At 31.1% G+C, this 16301-nt stretch overlaps 1 pseudogene; it reads right to left on the bottom strand.

Annotated features, from left to right (window-relative positions):
• Window positions 1–6629: 6629 nt before the first annotated feature.
• Window positions 6630–15665, bottom strand: LOC129296173 (probable protein phosphatase 2C 21; annotated as a pseudogene).
• Window positions 15666–16301: the final 636 nt, after the last annotated feature.

The following is a 16301-nucleotide window of genomic DNA, read 5'->3' as shown; positions in this document are numbered from 1 at the left end:
CTGGTTTGTATGAATTTACTAATTCAACCCCTTCTATTTCTGTAAATCCCTAGTCGTCCTATAACAAATGAGATAAACAAAATTTAGGTAATATCCTTCTAAATAAGTTACATCTGTCTCTAATTTTTTTTTTTAGCCGCCAAAATCGTGCATCTATCTATATCTTATTTATTTTGACATACTAAAGTGGAAAAAAAAAAAAATACTATAGTGGCTATATTTATTTTAACATAATGGACAGACTTGTAAAATATTTTTGTAGGGAAAAGAAACAGGCAAAAGAAAAGATGGCATTTACTTTATTTGTTAGATCATTATCTTCTTATTATGAAGTGATTTTTAATTATAAAACATTCAAATTGAAAATATGGAAAAACTTAGATAACTTTATACATTTAATTTATTTTTTAAAATCAATTCAAACTATGCACATTTTTATTCATTTCTTATCCTATAAATAAAGTTAATTGTTATCACTTTTGAATCATTTTTAAATTTAACAATGTTAGTCTTTTTTCTTTTAAAAATAATTATAATGCTATATGACTATGATTAAATCAAACAAAGCCTGGTGGACCAAAATCCTATATGATCCATTTCAATGCAGAATAGAAATCAGACGAGGTCAATGTTGTTGTTGTTGAATGAGAAGATGATTTATTGCTCATACTTTAAATTTTTTGTAGTGATTTTTATTTTAAAAATAATAATCAAATCATAATATCAAATTTTTTTGCTACAATTATAGGATAGATGAAATTAAATCCCACAATTAACTTAACTTAATCCTCTATCTTGAAGGCTTATGAATTAATTTATTATAAAAGATGAAATCCCAAAACTGATAACTACCATAATATTTTTCAATAGAATTAATTACTATTAATATAATTTATTAATTGTGGGATTTCTTTCACCAAAGCGTATGAGATACACTTCTTGCATGTTTGGATAGCTCATTTAATCAATTTTTTGAGGCGAAAAATCAATTTTACAATCAATTATTCAAATGTCAATTTTTCGAAAAAAAATTATTTTTTTTTGGGCAAAGCTATCACAAGCAGCTTATGCGTTCAAATCACAAAGGCATATGGGGAAAATTATAAAAAAAATTTCAAAAAAAAATTATAAGAAAGGCACAAAATTTAATAAAAATAAAATTAAACTCTCTTTTCTTTTTTTTTTAATAAAATTCAAACTTTAGATACTCAAAAAAATTATTAGAATAAGTTCCTGCTAACCATCACCCTTCACTTAGCACTTGCTATAAAACTAATTTAAATAAAATAATAGTTGGTAGAAAAAGATTAATTTAATTTAATTTAAAATTGAGGGTCATTACAAAGATTATTATAAAAGTTCAAAGAGAGAGAGAGATTTTGAGTCATTTGTTACATTGTTAAATTTTTTATGTTGCCAAAATTTCTAAGCAATGCTTAACATTTTTATTAGATATAACTTATGTTCATGATGTCATTAGAGATTAATTTGTACATTATTATCTTCATTAGTTATTGTAAAATTGATATTTGATATTAAGATTTAAATCTTTCTCTTTTATTAAATTTATTTGAACTAAGATATATTGAGTTATTTATTTATATAAATCAAAATTGTTAATATTAATATAATTCAAATTTTTATAATTAATCATATATATAATTTAAATAATATATTTTACTTTTTAAATATTAGATACAAATTTATCAATAATTTAATTTTGAAAGGCAATGTTTTTTTATGATAATTTACACAACTAAAATTGATTCTGAATAAATTATCCAAATATTTTTAATTTTTTTAAAATTATTTTAAAAAAATAATATCCAAACTAATTATATTATAATATAATCAATTAAAATTAAAATCTATCATTTAATTAATTATTTTTATAATTTATTATATTCAATTGAAATTCAAACAGATACTTCTTTTACCTTCACTCTTGACTCCAAAGACCTTCCTTTCTGGCCTCTCGTTTTTGACTTTATTCACTCTTAAGGCTTTATTGTCCTCCCTCCACTGGTTCTGTCTCTTGCCTGTGTCTCTTGAACTTTCTTTCTTCGCTTTAGTTAATTGTTCCCATAAATGAAGGGTGACAATAAAGATTAGAGAAAAGATTATAAATCAAGGTTAGAGTAATGAAAAACCAAGACGGCATCACAGCAAGTTGTAGTCACACAAAGAGTAGTGGACTAGAAGAGTAGCGAGTTGCAGATGGGAAGAGTGGAGTAGTGTTGAAATGATCAATCGAAGCTTGAGGGAAGAAAGGAAAATACAAAAAATAATCTCAAATGATGTCAAAGAATGGTTTTTAGGAGTCAGAAGATGATTTCAGACGACTATTAAAACTGCTTTCAACCCGCTCCAACTCTAAGTTCCTATCTAACTCTAGCTCACTCAAAATTGCCTTGTAATGTTTTCAAAACTGGATTCGATATCAAATCAAAAAGGTTAGTGATTCACAGTTCGTATAGTCCAATCAAGTTAGACCAATAATCGAACCAATGACGCAATCATTAAATTAAAAAATTATATATGTATATAATTATATAAATATAAGAAATAATATGAAATTGTTACTTAACTTAAAAATAAAATCAAGTATTTTAAGTTTGTTATGATCTAACACGCCACATAATGTAACATAACATCAAATAATTAAAAAAATTAGTCATTTTCTAAAAAATTGATAAAAAAAGAAAAAGTGCATTTTTTTTAACAATCTGATTTTTGAAAATCGGATCCAGTTACTAGTTTGATCCTGGTTCTCGATTCAACCTCCAATCTAAAGCGGCCTAATCCAGCCCGACTCTCCAAAAAATTTTTAGGCTTAACTAAGCTATTAGCCTGACTGATCCAATCATTTGGTTCAATCCGATTTTTTAATCATTACTGCTTAGTTCAAAGCGATTCAAAATAGGTCAGCTCTCCAAAGGGTTCAATAAGTTAAATTGAATCATCTTCATGCCTAGGTGACAATTTAACCAATTGATCGCCTTGATCAATTCAATTTTGAAAACACTGCTGTTCGAAATATTGCTTGTTAAATAATGAGCATAAAAATTTGCTTCCCTTTGCATAAACTCTATAGACATACACCAATCTTTATATAAAAAGCAAACAAACTTCATGAATGAGATCAAAATAGGGTTGATAGTTATGCCCATTTTGCAATACAAGATAATTGTTGTAGTGTTGAACCTTAATTTTGATGATTATAAACTAAGATAAGTTTGTGTTTAATAGCTTTAATAATCAAGAAATAATGGCTTGTAAGGAAATTGATTAACTTTGATTTATGTTTCTAAATCTTGCATCTTATTGCCATATATTTTCTTATTCTCAAGTATGTGTCTTGTTCTCAAATAGCCGAAAAACACGTAAGCTTTTTTTTAAACCTATTCATATTGTGTTTCTCTCTAAAGATTGAGTATTTGACTTAATTTTTATTTCTTAAGGACCTCTTATATTCCTTGGAAGGTGTCTCAAGTGGATTTAAAATACATAATTCAAGTCTAAGAGCCTTTATCGTTTTTCAATTCAAATGGCCTTTATTTTGAAATAGCTTACTTATTCCAAAATAGCGTATTCCTAAGTGAATTCTCCTTTTTTCCAATTATCAACTCTCATGTCCATTCAAATATAGCTTAATTAGGAACAGTTGTTCTTATTTCAGAATAATCCTATATTTTTCAAAGCTTATTCGCTCAGCATTCTTTTAAAGTTTCTTATTCAAGAATAAGCTATTCAAAACTAGTCTATTTAGGAGTAGACTATTTGGTAATAGCACTCCTTATTTTCAAATAATGATTTTCAAAGTAACGCTTAGGTAACTATATTCTGATATAAAAGTTTTACTTCGAAATATGTCTAATCCTTCTTACATATTAGCTTCTACTCTATTTCAAAATAAATGTTATTATTTTGAAATAAGCCTAACGTGTTGTGCTCTATTTCATGCAAGTAAAATAGGGGTTAATTGAAGCTCTCGTGATTCATTCTCTTTTCTTCTTTTAAGAGTAATGCGTGTTATCTAAACTATCTATAAGCTTTCTAAACACGTTTCAGGGTTCTTATAAACATAGCTTGAGTTTATTCAAAAGTTACTTATTCTCAAATAGCTTTGTTCTACCGAAATAATCTTTTACCTACTTTGTCAAAACATTTAATGAAAAGTGCCATTATTTTTCTTACTTACTGTAACAAAGAAAGCTTTGTCGAAAAACATTGTTCCATTGCCTCAGTTCAACAATTGTTCAAACAACTCAAAGAAAAAAAGACAATGACTCTAATGGCTATATCCATGAGTATAATGAATCTTTTACGAACTCCAACTATAAATACAAGCATTTATGAAGACGGTAAATAGATGAATGAACATGAACAAACTCGAGACATTCATATTTATTGTTTACCAAATTTTTGAGTTTATATGTATTACGAGTGAGCTTTATTGATTATATATCAACTCCAAGTGAGAGTATTTAATAATAGTTGTTCATCTTTGAACATACTCTATTTGCCTCTATTTTTCTGACTCATCACAGAGAAACTTAAACTTGGGCAGTTTAAGTGGATTTTATCATTACCTTTGTAAGGAGGAGTAATTTAGACTTTAGTTTAAACCTAGGATTGTACTATAGTTACCAAGAGTCCGGATTAATCTTGGTAAAATTAGTGGAGAAATCTCAAGCAAACTTGAGAATTGAACGTAAGCTCAAGTGATTGGAGCTAAATCAGGATAAATATCTATGCAAGCTTTTCTTTTTTTTTCTTGGTGTTCGGTGATATCTCTCTAAACTTATCTTTTGTATTTAATTATTATTTAGTAAATTTTTATAAAACTCAATTCACTCCCTGTTAGGCAGAGTTCCATGCTGCACAACTGGCAAAATGTTGACTCTTCAAAATAGAAATGTTAAATTTCAAAAGATCCATTTAATGATAATTAGATGTCATAATAAATTTAAAAAAAATGAGTTGTAAAGAGGTAGATATCAGTAACTTTATTATACATATATATGGACTTAATTTTCTGGACTGATTTTTTCAGTCCTTTTTTTTAAAATTTTTTTATATTCAACTTGATCTTTTCTTTACTTAAATAATATTCAGTACTTTTTTTTTTCAGTTTCGATGCTCATCTTGACTTTTTTTTTTTAATACTTTCCTCAGACAATTTTAGCATTCATCTTGATTTTTTTCAATATTGATTAAAGATGGGTTTTAAAAGTTGAATATTGAAAATATTAAGTACAATTTTTTTAAAAAAATCAAAACTAATTACAGGAAAATTGAAAGATAAGTACTAAAACAACAAATCTGAAATAATTTTAGTTTCAACCAAGGACTTCGGCCCTTTCTGAAATTTCTAAAACTTTGCACGCCAACCTATAATATAATCAATATTCTTAAAAGGTTTTTCATTTATTCCTAAAGACAGAAGGGGCAATTTCAATCAAAATAGAGACGAATGATGATATTAAAAAAAAAGGGGCAAGACCAAATAAAATTAGAGATAATGAAATTTTTAGTCCCTTGAATTTATCTCAATTATCAATTGTCTAGTTTAATTTTTATTGATTTGTTCTTTATTATTCAAAAAGTATATAACAATGTTAAAATCCCATACCATGAATAATAATATAATGAGTTGACAGGTATATAGATTAATAAAACAAAAGTATAATTAGACACCTTTCTAAAAAGAAGGAAAACAATTTAAGAGATTTTTAAAAGGGTAAATGAGTAAATTATCTCATAAATTTTAAATCTAATAAAACCATGAACTCTAAACTCATTTATTGTGTAAATGATTCACTCAACTTTAAAAGGGTGCAATCTAGCCTCTTCCATTAACAAAAATTAATTTTAATCATTAGTTAATTAGAAAATGACATAAAAGGAAATAAAAAATTATAGAAATGACAAAAAAAATTTCTTTGTCCTTGTTTGTAATTTTGCAAGTTGTTAACCACAATCTTTTAATTAACATTTTTAAAAGTTTGGTATATAATAGATCACAAAAATGTCATACAATCTACATAACCGACCTTATATAATGAGATAAGGCATGTTATTTTCATTATCGCCTGTAATTTTTGGATCCTTTGTTGTAATTTTTTTTATAATTTTGATATTTTTTTCTATCATTTTCTAATCAACTAATAGTCAAATTTAACTTTTGTCAACCACAGAAGTTAGTTTGTACTGTTTTCAAAAGTTGAATAAAACAATCTGCACAGTAAATGAGTTCAGGATTTATGATACTATTAAATCTAAAATTTAGATAATACTTTATTCATTTACACTTTTAAAAAACAAAAGACCTCAATAATTTGTTCTCACTTGACTATATATACATGTCAAGTCTTTAATATACTTAATAAATCATATTAATTTGAAAGTTAATTTGTAGCAATTCGATCCTTGCTATAATTTATTATTCATACACGTTGATAAAATCCATTCACTTAGCAACACCTTAAGATGACATACCCTTCAAGTTAAGGGAGAGGTTCAAATGAGGAAAGGCTTTTAACACATAAAGGACTAACGTGCAGTAACTTCAGAAAACAAAGAAAAAACAAAGTAATAAAAAATTAAACTTTTATGAACCAAATCAATAGCTAGAAGTTTCATTATCATTATCACATAAAATTAGGACATCAAAGGAACATGTGGTTGACACAAATGCAATCAATAGCGTACATGATGTTTTAAGTTCACAAAGAAAGTGAATGCAGAAAACATCATAATCCTTTGCAAAGTTCACCTCCATGGCTTAGACCAACATCTTATGGCTCCAGGCCTTTCTTTTACGTATTCATTTGAGGGGGAAAAGACAGAATTAAAGCCCCTCAAGTGATTGAATTTCCTAAAGATAACTTCAATCCTCCTTGAAACTGCTCCCTGTCAGGCCTGCTCAACCCCCAAACACCCTCCCCCCTCTTTTTTTGCCATTCGGTATTCTAAATATCAAAGCCTATGTACAAAAGCCAATAATAAACAGAAGAATTAAAACATACAATTCGCTTTTGAGAATCAACATCATGATTTCATTTCTGGATTGAAAATCACTCTTCTTCCTTCTCTCGGTTGCTTCAACAAATTGCAGACCATCTGGCCTCACTTGGGCCTAAAATTCTTTCTCGCTTTGATTCTGATAAACTTTTACCAGCCTTGGAAGTTTGAAACTAGACTGGTTGGTCTAAACTTCTTTCGCCATTAGATGGGTGATTTGAACTCTCATCATCCTTGGATGGTTGAGCAGATGATGGAGACTTGTCCACAATGGAATCATCAGGACTTGAAGGCCTTTTGAACTGAACCAAGATCATGGTCATGTTGTCACATCCCTCGCCACCGGCTGTGGGTGATAAGCACCGATCAAATACTTTCTCGCAAACTGCCGAGAGTTTATCCTCCTACATAGCAGTGATATAAATGTGTTACAACCAGACCATGAGATTTGTACTATTTTAGTAGGTTTTTTAAATCCAGAAAAACATAACAATGTGGCCAGAGAAAACTTACCGTCTTCAACTGTGAATGTATAAAATCCACAAGCTGTTGGCTAGACATGCAATCCCTACGCACACAACATGACCAACAATAAAGGTCATAGTATTAGAATGTACTGAAAAATTCCACATTGATTAACTAAAGAATGAATTGAAGGCATAAAACATTAAGGCAAGTCCCATCAAATTGGCTTAAACTATATTGATAGAAAGACCAACCTAATATAAATATATATATATATATATATATCAAACTCAACAATGTTTAATACATAGCAGAGCATTGGATATAACAACTATTTCATCACCAAAAGAGAAAGGAGCAGCCATCTTGATTTCTCAAGTATCTTAGAAACAGAAAGGTAACATTGTCAACATAGAGTACTGTGCAGAAAGATTCCCTAATGAAACAGGGCATCAAATCAGAACAAATTTTCAGAAAGTAAATGTGGGCTAGATCATGTGACATTTTAATTAACTGTTGCAGTCACAAAATTATGTTCAAATGTGTACTAATAATTTTAGGTGGCTTACAAAAATAGAAAAAGTTACAAGAAGCGAAAATAGTTGCAAAAATATGTACATATCTGTTGGAGGCATGCTTTTATGTAAATGAATTAGATACTGTCCATGGCCCAAAAAAAGAATTAAATACTGTCAACAGACTTTCTAGAGGACGTTTCAGCAACCAAGCAGCTTACCATATCCCGTCACAAGCTATTACAAGAAATTCATCATCATCGCAAAGTTCAACCTATTACAGAAAAATGTTTAAAAAATAAAAAAAGTAGAAAATTGTAAAACAATGAAAACTTGTTAGATGACTACAGAAGAACAATATATTTGTTCTATGAAACACGTAATCTTAATATTATTTTTGCTCGGATAAATATAAGTTGTATCAGTGTAACATGACCAGAGGCTCATATCAAATACAATCATTCCACAACGATCAACCTGTTAATAAAGAATAGTACTATATACTTGCAGTACATACAGAAGTTATGTCTGGATCAGCGGTCACGATCTGCTTTTCAGCAGGTAAAAACTTGTTTTGCTTGAATTCCATGTCTCCTGTAAAATTTCATACTTCAAAAAGGTAGGGTGAAAGATGAAATCTATGACCATACGAATTGTAGATCAGGGAATAAAAAAATGTCTCTCATTGTTTCCTTTACATTAACAAATTGACGAATCATGATAAAAGGAACTACCAATTGCTCTGGCCAAATTTAGACTTCCATTAACTCGCCCAACTTGTATGAAACCACCAGCTTTTAGAATTCTCTCCCTCTCAACTTCAAGGTCAGGCTTGTGGTCTTTAGATAAATTATGTGCCTACAGATAAAATTTCATCAAAGAATCAGACACCAGAATCATACTGAACAATAACTATGTTTTAGACACCAAGTCATAGACAAGTAAATTCATATGATTCAGTGCAAACCAAATCACATGCATAGAGGGAGCAAACAGGAGAAAAGGCAGTCTGGACTCTGCAAAGAAATGTCTAGATTTTGTAATCATTTCATGACATAACCATCATGGGTAAAGACATGTTAATGAACAATCTTCTTCAAACTGTTGCAAAATCATATGTGCATGAAAAATGGTGAATCAACCACTTGCAATTTTATAGCTACTGAAATATCCATCCAGCAACATAAATCGTACTCAGCAAATTGGCAACCTTTCTCATTTTCTTATTCTTTAAATAACTGCTTTTTTCTCCTCACTCTTCATATCCCCTTTCCAAATTGGTACCCTCATCAACACCTATTAAAGCATACATAGTTTGGATACATCATGCACCTACACCTTCAATGTCTGTACCCAATATTCCATGCATGTTACAAATTAAGTGAAAAGGGTACTCAAGAGGGAGAGGTGGTACCTGGCCCTTCCTTGATATTACACAGCGAGAATCACCAGCATTTGCAACCACAAGTCGGTTGCCTGAATGACTGCCACACAAGCTGTGCATCCAGAGTTTGGTCCAGTAAAATCAGAATGTGGCCCCTGATTTGCATCATTACACACCCTCAGTTTGAATGAAAAATATTTATATGCTAGGGATCAAAAGGGAATATGCCTGACATCACAACATATTTTTTTAGATGGAAACGGTTGATAAATTTCTCCAGTCTACAAAGTCATTCTAAAAGTAAATTGTTGTCAAACTGCCACATATCATAAAAACTAACAATATATGAATACATTAAGCTCCAAAACCATAATATAGACATTTAGAAGACACTGGAAACAAGCACAGATATCAAAACATTAGGACACCTAATCCACAGAATCCAATGATTTTAGAAAGGGAGAACTGGTGGAAATTAATGAATTAAATATTGTTTAGTTTGCTTAGTAACTAGTAAGCAATTCCAACAAAGATCAATGCGCAAGTAACCAAAATGTAATATCAACATCAAGAGACATAACCATCTCTGTTAACTTCAAACTAAAACGGTTTCAATTCTTGAAAATTTTCATTTGTTTAGAAAATATAACAGATGCCAAAGTGCTTTTGACAAAAAGTGGTTGACAATTCTTTGATGCGTTAAAATATGAAAAAACATGGAGCAGTTTATTGAGGTTTCCAATCCAAAAGTTTTATACACTAAAATTAAAGGCCATGTATATGGCATTAAAATCTTCCCAAAAATGTGTGTCCAACAACAGAATGAGTAAATCAGAATTAAGGAAAAAGAAGCAACTGTGCAAGAAAAACAAAAATGCAGTTATTATTTGTTACCTCCTCATGAACCCAATCATCAGAATGGTCATTGCCTTCACCTCCTCTGGGAGACCATATAAAGCCCTCCAGCATGCCAGATAACTTTTCTATATTATCTCCCAAGACTGCCAATTCTCTCCACCCTCTTTGTCCACGCATCATCTCATCCATTCTTTCTCAATAGGAAGAAAATGACATATGTAAGCAATAGAGACCAAAACAGAGAACTAGGAATTCATATGAAATGAAACAGTAGTTCTTACAAAGAGCAGGAGAATAAAAAAACTCCCTATTATTTGAGATGCTAGGAACCCTATGCTATTTGAAAATTTACCTGCCACTCTCCTCAGCCGCCCCAAAACTGTCTACAACAGTTATAAAGGCATCCAATGCCCAAAGAAATACCTAAAACTGTCCAAAACAGTTATGAAACATTGAAACTGTTTTTAAACCACTAGCCTGCTGCCAATAAGCTGTCACAAGTGGTTGTAAAAACCAAAATAAGACTTACACGTGCCCTTGGGTGAGGGTTCAAATTCACCTATGACAGATCAAATCTTGCATTGGTAGCAAATCTAGACAGGGAGACCCCCTACCACTCAAGGGCCAATGAGTCTTTAAGTGGACCCTGCCGATGATATATAGGAGTATCATCCCTGATATTCACCTTTCCCATTAAAAAAAAAAGAAAAGAAAAGAAAAGAAAAAACCGACCAGTCTGCTGCCAAAGCTGTCCAAAAACCACCCAAAATAGTTCTAAAATGGTGGGCCCATTGATAAGGAAAATTGCGCAACACTTTGATTTGACTAAGTAATTTATGTCTGAAATTCATAACTGTATCCCAATACCAGTCATTGTTCTGTGTTTGTTGAACTAAAGATCTATGAAAACTCTTAATGTGTAACTAAGTTTACCTATGGAGAAAAGAAACCTAGGCAAATTATAAACTCCATTGTTTGACGGAAAACACCACTAAAAGTTAAGGTAGATCCTTTTATCAGAGAAGAATCAGATCCAACTGCATCAAAAATATCATTTAGAAGGGTCTTTCACATTCAATGAGACATATATATCTAATTTCTTAATAAATTATTTGCATAATATTGATGTTAATCAGAGACATGTTAATTTGCATAACATTGATGACAATATAGCTAAACTTTTAAAACTTTTAAGGAATAGCATCTGTCTGAGTATAGATAAATTAAATGTCAACCTTCATTTTTATTTGTATCATTAAGATTTTTTATAAGCTTTTTATCAGTTTTGAAACAACTTGAGAGACAAAAAAAAAAAAAAACTAAATATATAGATGTTGTACTCTTATCATTAAGTATGGTACAGATATCATACCAGATTTGTATCTGATAAAAATACATCTACTTTTTAAATATCTGTGCTGCCAACATAACAGATCATCACACAAAAAACAGTAGAACACAACATGATGATGCTTCAGCCTGGGGCTAGTTAGTAAAAAGACAACTACTTTACAATGCCATCCTTAGGATTTCATAATTAAAGAATTATATAATATTAATGTAGATCATAAACAACAAGAAGTTTTATCCCATTAAGTAGGGTTGGCTACAAGGATTGAATGCCGCCATAAACAACAAAAACAAAAATTAAATAATAACCTGAGAAAAGTTTTCCGCAAAGATGTGCCTACATCTCCAGCTACATAAGCTTCATTCTTAAGAACCTGTCGGTGCAGATATTTGGCACAAAATTTAGCAACAGCTTTACCTGAAAAGCAGCAGATTGTATGGAAGACTTCAAAATCATATACTAGACATAGATCTGAGGGACATGTCGGCCTACTGAATTAAGCCCTTTAGAAAGCTATAATCAGTAATCAACAGTAATGAAATCTGAAAATAATTTATAGCAGACAAAGCATAACAAGGGGAGGGGGGAATCTAAAACATGAACCAAAAGCCCCCAGGTGTCAATTTACTGGTACTCAATCAGACCTCAGGTGATTTTAGAGCATTATGATGTTGTGTGATATAATAAGGCTGCATGAATCTTGTTTGTCAAAACTGGAATTACACTACAATTAGACTCGTCAATACCAAAATAGCACTGTCTCTGCAAGGAAACTCTCAAAAATGGATAATTAAATTATCAATTTCTTCCAGAACAAATTCACAAACATCAAAGAATTGTAGAAGTCAACCATATTCAGGTAGAGAATAAAAAAAAAAGAAAAACCAAAATCCGACCCCCATTCCCCCTGGCTGTATGGATCTTATTCACTAAAGAATGAAAAAATCAAGTTCCATGCCAGATCAAGCATTCAATACTCCTCCCTTGAGGCTGTCGGCTTGCCACGTGGTGAAAAAGATTTCCTATTTATAGTGGACACAAGCAACTCCAAATATAAGAGAAAGGTCTAACATAATTCAAATGGCTTCTATTTAAAAAATAAATAAATATATAGTGTTGAAAAAACTCTCCCTAAGAAATACAACAACAACAACAAGCCTTTATCCCACTAGGTGGGGTCGGCTACATGGATTGCAAGACGCCATTGTGCTCTATCATTTATTAAGCTTTTAGAAATATTATTAATTAAGAGATCACGTTCAACAACTTCCAAGAGTGTTCTCTTAGGCCTTCCTCTACCTCTCTTAATCGGACTCAAAGTTATATGTTCCACTCTTCTCACTGGTGCCTCCCTTGGTCTTCTTTGTACATGCCCAAACCATCTCAACCGATTTTCTACCATTTTTTCCTCAATAGGTGCCCAAACCATCTCTTAGGCCTTCCCTCCCGACATGCCCATTAAAGTCTCCTCCAATAAAAATCTTTTCACTCTGTGGTATGTGTCGAATCAACCCCTCTAGATCCTCCCAAAATAATTCCTTAAGACTGGCTTCTGTCCCGACTTGCGGCGCATAAGCGCTAACAATATTAACAGTCTCACGTCCAATTATCATTTTTAAAGAAATAATTCTATCTCCAATTCTGCTAACTGCTACAACGTTCTTCTTCCACTCCTTATCTATAATGATGCCTACTCCATTGCGTGCACTTACTTTTCCTGTATACCAAAGTTTGAAACCTTGAATATCCTTAGCTTCTTCTCCACGCCATTTTGTTTCTTGCAAGCAAAATTGAATAATTTAAAAAACGATATTTAAAATGAAACATTGAAACATTTTTTTAAAAAACGATACATTGAAACATTGAATAATTTAAAATGGATTATATTTCTGATCATTTAATAACCATTGTTAAAAAGATCATAATGAAAATACTGACCTCCATGGCCGTCATAAACACCAAAGAAAGATGTTGACTCGTCCAAATTTAGATGGGCTGCATGCTGGCAAGCAATATAAAAGAAGAAAATTTTGTATGACCCGTCTAATAGATTGTAATTTTGTAATATAACATGAGGCTACTGATCTAGCATTGAACCCAGGTGTTAGTGAATCATCAACATCATGTCCATGCAAGATTCAATTCAAATGATAGGAATTTTCATATAAGCACAAGGGCATGTTGTATGTTAAAAAAATCTGGAACATTATTATTCATACAGTATCATGTTCGTAGCAGTAGCTGATTAAGAAATACTATTACTGATTTGCAACTAAGATGTAGAACTTTTGCTCTATTAATTACAGCATTTTAATGATGGAAAAATCATCTACAAGTTCATTAAGAAAACAAAAAAATACCATGCATATTACAAACTTCCCAAAGCAATTAATAGAATAACAAATTAGGAAACTTCTTACTGCAAGGAGTTTTACCAGATTTAAAAGAAAAAAAAAATTATTTGAAGCTTTTACACCAAATCCTGTAAATAAGTATTGTGAAGGGTTAAAAAGATATATCTGATCAAGTGTATTACATGCCCATTAATGCCAGAAAGAGATTCTCAATGCAAGTAACAAATTAGTCCAAAAAAAACTTATTCTGAGCAGACAGCCAGACATCCTACCACAACTGTGTATTTACTTTTAGCAACAATATGTTGTTAAATTAGAAGAATCATTTTAATAGCGCAAGATTGTATAAATTATAAATGAACTGACTTATTGAGCGTATCTTATCAGATCAGAAGTTTCATATATCACAATACCTTGAATGCGCAAGATGAAAATAGAACGCTAACAAGACTTGAAACACAGGAAGATTATAAAAAGCCAACAAGGACCGGCTCAACTGGTAGGATCTAGGTGCATGATCAAAGGATCTTCAGCAGTTCAGTTAGATTACTATTAGTGATCCTTTGTTGGCAGACATTCACCACTTGCAATGCACCCTTCCTTTTAACTAGAACAACCTATCTAACTCCATTTTTATCTTACGAGAAAAAATAAAATAAAATAAAATTTTCATAACTTTCTAGCAACTAAAGATTAACATTATTTCAGCCACAATGAATTAAATCGTCAATCTCGGGTTCGTCCTTTTCTTCACCACTTGATTACCAGGTAACGGGCAAGACTGGTTTTAAACCCACTATACTTTCTCCATGAACTTGATTTATGCCCACAAAAGTAAAATCCAAACTCGTAATTGTGGCAGTTAACAATAGAACATTACCATATGATATACCCAAGTCAAAAGTCAAGGTGGGGGGGAATTGATCATGCAGTTGCGTGTTGAAAACAAAAATACATAGCCACACAGAAATCGCAACTGCCATTTCATGAAATGAATTGAGTCAATGGAGTACTTACAGCATCTTCCATGGTAGCACGCCATCCCTGCATGGAAGACAACCCGTAGCGAAGACTGTCATTCTCACCATCATCAGAGGCCTTCTCTGTTTTCGGGGCGCTGAGGTATATGCCCATCTTTAACTGCAACCAAAACGAAGTAACAAAGAATCAAAGCCAGACACAGCAGAAAGACTACTACGTGTCCGCTCTGCTTTATTTTTCATTCAAAAGAAAAAACTCCAGTGCCCCCACACACAAAAAAAAAAAAAGCACCGACTCAATTGCCGATCATCACTTATTCAAATCATACCAAGCAATCCTGTAAACAAGATATCCGAAGCATCAGAATCTCAAAAAAGATATGTCCACAAAAGAAAACAAAGGAGACGAAGAGGCATTAGAGATGCAATATAAATGTCAGAAGAGCAATTCCCGCATCCAATCCATAAAAAAGAAAAAAAAGAAAAGAAAATCGAACTTCAAAACGCCAACGATTGAAATCACCATGTACAAAATAAAGTTTTCACAAAGCACAATTAAGAGTTCTAGGGTTCTAGGAAGAGAGGGAGTAGGCATACAGAGTGAGCGATCTGTCCCTTGGGTGAAAAGATGAAACAGAATGAATGATCGCAAACAGTTTCAGTTGCTATGCCTCTCAATCTGACGTCGGAAAAGTAGTTTTGTGTTAAAAACCAGCGGCTCCCACGCGCCGTGCAGATGCCTCTTTTCTTTCCCAAAAGATGGTCATTTTTAAAATTTATTTAGAAGACATAACCCGATGACATAAATTATGAGTCATAAAAATTATATAATTAATTTTAAAATCATAAAATATTTTAATTTAATTTAAAATATAAAATTTATTAATTTCATTTACAAAAAGGAAAAACTAATCTGCCAAACCTCATAATTTTGCTTACCTTTTTATTTAGTTCTTAAATTTTATTATTTTTATTGAATCCCTATATTTACTTCTATGCAATATACATATGAAAATTCGAGTCAACCCATCCAATTGAATCAAGAAATTATTAAACCAGTATCTCAATTAGTTTAATAAAATATTTTATTTACAATCAATTTGACTATCGTTTATCAAAATATATCGTGTTTTATGCAAGCTAATTTATTTTAACTTATTTCATAAAAAAATCACTTATTTTTTTAAAAAATTATTTTGTGAGTTTTTATGATATTCGTTTAAACTTTCAAAAATAATCAAAATAAAAAAGGATATTTTTTTTATGGATACTAAATTAATCACAATCACTAAACAATTAAAAACACTCACTAAAATTACACGGAAACTAAACCAACCACATTGAACTCCTTCGACGATGGGCTGACCC

Source organism: Prosopis cineraria, unplaced genomic scaffold (genome assembly GCF_029017545.1).
Source record: "Prosopis cineraria cultivar Desert tree isolate PC_DT_omini unplaced genomic scaffold, ASM2901754v1 PC273, whole genome shotgun sequence".
Lineage (NCBI taxonomy): Eukaryota > Viridiplantae > Streptophyta > Magnoliopsida > Fabales > Fabaceae > Prosopis > Prosopis cineraria.
This window is presented reverse-complemented; position numbering and strand designations above follow the sequence as displayed.